The sequence below is a fragment of the Zingiber officinale genome, chromosome 4A (assembly GCF_018446385.1).
Source record: "Zingiber officinale cultivar Zhangliang chromosome 4A, Zo_v1.1, whole genome shotgun sequence".
In the NCBI taxonomy this organism is placed as follows: Eukaryota; Viridiplantae; Streptophyta; class Magnoliopsida; order Zingiberales; family Zingiberaceae; genus Zingiber; species Zingiber officinale.
Window position 1 is genome coordinate 161,184,564 of NC_055992.1, and position 6,000 is coordinate 161,190,563.

The following is a 6,000-nucleotide window of genomic DNA, read 5'->3' on the forward strand; positions in this document are numbered from 1 at the left end:
ATAATGGACCGTCACACCTATCAGTATGAGAGTAAGAATGCCACATCCTCATCGACAATAACTAATTAACTACTACATAAAGTAACTACTACATCGACAATAAACTAATTAACTACTTACTAAGAAGACATTGTCCGAGTGCTCTTCCAAGTGCAGTATGCTCCAAGTTAAAATGTTTGTTATAATTTTTGAGTTGTGATGAAATATTAATTCAATTAACTACAAGACAATTAATAGTTTTGTTTCAAAAACAAACAAACTATAGACAATAATTGATAATTGATCTTGAGCAATTTAAAAATGTGAAGCTTTAAAGTTCTAAATAAATAATCTGCCATACTAGACGTAGAAAATGAAGAATTCAAAAGGAAAACCCAGTTCTAAAAAAATGTTGTCATGAAGTTGCAAATTCCAATGTTTAAGAGGTTATTGACAATCACTTCTTTGCTTCCTGGTTGCGTACAATGGCAAGGAGATAGGAACAAGAGATATTATGTATATATGTCTGAGAAAAATAATCAATTTACTATTTCATATTGTCATTTGCAGTTGGTCTCAAGATTAATTTTATGTTGTTAATCATTTTAAGTGTCACCCAGCTGATAGAAAATGTACGTAAACAGATGGAATCTATCAAAAAAACTTATTGCAAACACTTCCTGATTTAATTTTAGTGCTTCAGGTCGTGGGACAATCACACGAAGTACTAGAATGGAGCAGTTTCCACAAAATCATGTAACTTAATAAAATGCCATTGATCTATATACTTACCAATGCCAAACTTCGATATATGAGGAGATACAGATCCAGTATTTGTCAGAAGAGTTTTAATGGTATTACAGATGTTGCGCTCATCTCCAACAGCTCCATCAGTTATGAGAAAAATTTGTGGAACTGAACTATTTGTACATGATAATAAACCAATTACCTACCAGAAAAGAAACACTAACAGAACAATCCATATTTTAAAAATCTTTTAAGGGGGCGTTTGGTTTAGGGAAATAGGAGTGGGAAATGGGAATAAGAATCATTGATTGCCATTGTTAATGTTTAGATTATAGGAATAGGAATAGGAATAAGGGAATAAATCCTTGAAATTGGGTAATAACTTATTCCCATGTACCTCCCCTTCAATGAGTCATTACCCTATTTTCATCAATCAAAATATTCTCTTATTCCAAAATACCCTTGACCTAAAACTACAATTTTCTCCCTTAATATCAAATATCAAAATTTATTTATTTATTTTTTCTTCATATCACTTCTCTTTCCTTGTTCTCTCTCATCATATTTTCTCTCTCATCATTTTATCACACACTTTCTCTCTCCTATCACACTCTCTTTCCTCAATCTCTTCCATCACACTCACTTCCTTCTTTTTTTCATCATACTTTCTCTCTCCTCAATCTCTCCCATCACACTCTCTTTTCTCTTTTTTTATCTCATCACACTTTCTCTCTCCTCAATCTCTCTTGTCACACTCCCTCCTTTTTTTCCTCAACACTTTCTCTCTCATCATACTCTCTCTCATCATCTCTCCCATCACATTCACTGTTCTCTTTTTTTCTCATCACACTCTCTCTCATCATCTCTCCCATCACATTCACTGTTCTCTTTTTTTCTCATCACACTCTCTCTCATCATACTTTCTCTCTCCTCAATCTCTCTCATCACACACTCTCTCTCCCCTCATTTTTTCTCATTACATTTTCTATCTCTTCATCCTCTCCCATCATAATTTCTCTCACATCATATTTTATCTCTCATCTTCTCTCATCATGCTCTCTTCTATCACATTCTCTTTTTTCATTTTCTCTCATCACACTTTCTCTCTCTTCATTCTTTTTCATCACATTTTCTCTCTCATCATTCTTTTTCATCATATTTTTCTCTCACATTCATCTTTCTCTCACATCTATTTTTTTCTCTTATTTTCCTTTAAGGGTAAAAAAGGAAATATTGATTTATTCCGATAGAAAGTATGCAACTAACCAAACATTGCTTTTAAGAGTGATATCCATGCTCATACCCATTCTCATTCCACAATACAATGATTCCTATTCTAATTCTCATTCTCATGCTCATACCAAACGCCCCCTAAAATCTTTTAAAGAACACTAACAGAAACACTAACCATCATAAAATCTTTTTAAAAAATATTATTAAAATCTTTTAAATATTTTTAATAAATCATTTTATTTTTTTGTTAAAATACTTTTAATTTTTTTAAAAAATTATTTTATTATAAATTAATTAACAGAAAATTTAAAATTAATTAAAACATAAATCTTAATTAACCTTGATTAAAACTTAATTAATTTAAACTTAAAACTTCATTAAATAATTAATCATATAATTGAAATTTAATTGATTTAAAACTAATTATATAATTAATAATTAAACATTAATCTCAACTTAATTCATAACCTTAATTTCATTAACTAAACCTAATTAAACTTAATTTAAAAATTTAACCCAATCAACTTTAATTTTAACATTAATTAAAATCTTAACTTTACTTTAATTAAAAGTTCAATTTAATTAAAAAATCCATTCTAATTAAAAATGTAACATTAACTCAATTTAATTAAAACCTTAAAATAAATTCAACTCAATTTAATTAAAATTTAACATAAATTTTACTTTAATTAATAATCTAACCTTAATTAAGAATTTAGGTTAATATTAATTGAAAACTTAATTTAACTTTAATTAATAACTTAATTTAATTTAACTCAATCAAATTGTTTTATCAATTAACATATAACTAATCAAAATTTAATTGTAACCTTAATTAAAATCTTAACTTTACTCTAACTAACTTAACTTTAAAATTTAACTGAAACTTAACTTTAAAACTTTAATTTAAGTTAATTAAAATTAAGACATTAGATGAAGGGGGAGTGTCTAGGGGGAGAATATGTTTTTATGATTTTCAAATTCTAGGCTACTTCCTTAATTATATTTTCTAAAAATCCCATTTTTCCTAGTGTTTAAAAATTTGTTATGGACTTAGCCTAGGTGTTTCCCTTAGTTAGCATGTACCTATAGTTTTTAGGCAGCTCCCATCTCACAAAGCACATTAGGATTAATTTGCTTGTGTATTCAAAAATATAAAATAGTGTGAGATGCATAAGGTGTTGTCGGATACTTATATCTGTTGGAATACAAACAATCTATTGCCGGATATTTTTAGAGGACTTAGTTGAATTTAAAAATTACACAGAATTTAAATTCAACTTACAGTTGAGTTGACATGAGCAGATGATCTCAGGCTACCAGCAGAGGTTAGTTTTTATCCAAGTGTCAACATCATAGTAACTGAGTGAGCAGGGCGTCCGAACAAAGAGGTTGGTCGGACGAGTTAGACAGACCGAGCAAGAGAGGCTGGTCGAGTTGAGCAAACAGACCGGGTGGTAGATAGGTCGGGCTGTCAGAGAGGTCGGTCGGGTCGAGCTGTCAGAGAGGTCGACCGGGTCGAGCTGTTAAAGAGGTCGGTAGGGTCGAGTAGACAGGTCGGATGAAGATCCCAAGAGGACAGAGAAGTCTGTCGATCTGACAAAGAGATCGATCGGGCGAGTTGACCTTAGGCCTGCGAGTCACAGTTTCCTTGAAACAGATTCACCCACCTCCGACTGTGCTTCGAGGCTTACAAGGGTGGAAGGAAAATGGAGAGTCTTTGCTTTGCTTGCTGTCTATCTTCTTCCTATGATCGGAGCCTCGGATCAATGGCTACGTGGCAAAATGTTGGATGTTCCACTTGGGTAAATTTTGCCCCGACCGGTCAGGTATTCGTGTGTGCATGTCGTCCTCACACACAAGTCAGCTTGGTTCAGTGCAATCCAAGCCCTGGATTTGCATCCCCTTGCGTACCCACGCGTGAAAGAGAGTCTCTCCCCATGCATTTGTTCACATCCTCAATATATGTGAATCAATATAAACCAATAAAAATGTCTTGAAACTTTCAATGTGGGACTAAAGTCTCATTCATAATGGAGCCTCTTTCCTCTTCCATTTCTTCTCCATTCACTTATATTTAACAATATCTGTATATCAATATAAGTTTGAACGAAAAATACTATAACACATTGATTAAGTTAAGCAATCTTCTTAATAAATAGTTAGTTGGATTATTTATTACTTAATTTAACTAACCTAGTGAATGCTACTATCTTTTGATAGTTAGTTAGGTTAGATATTTAAGAATAAATTTTTAATGATTATTTTTAAATTAATATTAGATTAAGGGGGAGGATCTATTTTGAAAAATATTTTACAAATCCCATCTCCAAAGCACCCTACCGTATGACTCCAGCAGAACTGAAGGAACTTCAGGAGCAACTACAGGAGCTGCTCGACAAGGGCTTCATACGCCCTAGTCACTCACCATGGGGAGCGCCTGTATTGTTCGTGAAGAAGAAGGATGGGAGCATGCGCTTGTGTATAGACTACCAGGCACTAAACCAGGTCACGATTAAGAATAGGTATCCTCTTCCCAGGATAGATGGCCTGTTTGATCAGCTAAAGGGAGCAGCAGTGTTCTCAAAAATGGACCTTAGATCGGGATATCACCAGGTGAGAGTTAAAGAAGGTGATATACCTAAGACAACTTTCAGGACCAGATACGGACATTATGAGTTCGTAGTCATGCCCTTTGGCGTGACAAATGCTCCAGCTACTTTCATGGACCTTATGAACAGAGTATTTAGAGAATACCTAGATAAGTTTGTTATCGTGTTCATCGACGACATTCTTATCTATTCCGGAACTCAGGAAGAACACGCAGAGCACTTGAAGATAGTACTGCAGACCCTTCAGTAGAACCAGTTGTACGCCAAGTTCACGAAATGTGAATTCTGGCTCGATCAGGTATCCTTCCTGGGTCACATCATCTCCAGAGATAGTGTCATGGTAGACCCCAGTAAGATAGAGGCTGTGAGTAACTGGAAAAGACCTAAGAACGCTAGTGAAATCAGAAGCTTTCTGGGACTAGCAGGCTATTACAGAAAATTTATAGAGGATTTCTCCAGGATAGCCTCCCCACTGACAGTTCTCACTAGGAAGAACAGAAAATTTCAGTGGACAGGGGACTGTGAGAACAGTTTCATCGAGCTAAAAAGAAGATTGACCAGTGCTCCCATTCTGACCCTGCCAGAAAATATAGACAGCTTTGATATTTACAGTGATGCCTCTAAATTAGGACTAGGAGCAGTACTGATGCAAAATGGCAGGGTGATCGCCTATGCCTCCAGACAACTCAAGGACTATGAGAGGAACTACCCTACTCACGACCTTGAGCTTGCAGCAGTTGTCTTCGCCCTCAAAATTTGGAGACATTACTTGTATGGAGCTCAGTGCAGAGTGTATACAGATCATCAGAGTTTGAAGTACTTCTTCACTCAGAAGGATCTGAATATGCGACAGCGCAGATGGCTCGAACTGGTCAAAGACTATAACATAGACATCCTCTACCACCCAGGAAAAGCTAATAAGGTGGCAGACACACTTAGCAGGAAGTCCAGTGCCACCTTACTATTCCTAGCAGCCATGTCACCGCCCCTACAAAAGGAAATTACAGATTTCGATCTCGAACTTATAGTTGGATAGCTTTCTACTATGACATTAGCATCTACCCTGCTTGGTGACATCCAAACAGCTCAGGATCAGGACCCTGAAATTCAGAAAATCAAGCAAGGGTTAACAGAATCAGAAAGTAAAGAGTTCAGAGTATCTGATAGTGGGGTATTGTATTTTGGTGACAGACTATGCGTCCCGGATTAGGAGGAACTACGGAGGAAGATCTTAGACGAGGCTCGCAGGACTCCCTATGCGATGCATCCTGGTTCCACCAAGATGTACCAAGACCTAAAGAGACGTTTTTAGTGGTCTGGGATGAAAAGAGACATCGCTAGATATGTCAGTACCTGTCTGACCTGCCAGAGGGTCAAAGCAGAACACCAGAGACCAGGAGGAGTTCTGCAGCCTATTCAGATCCCAGAA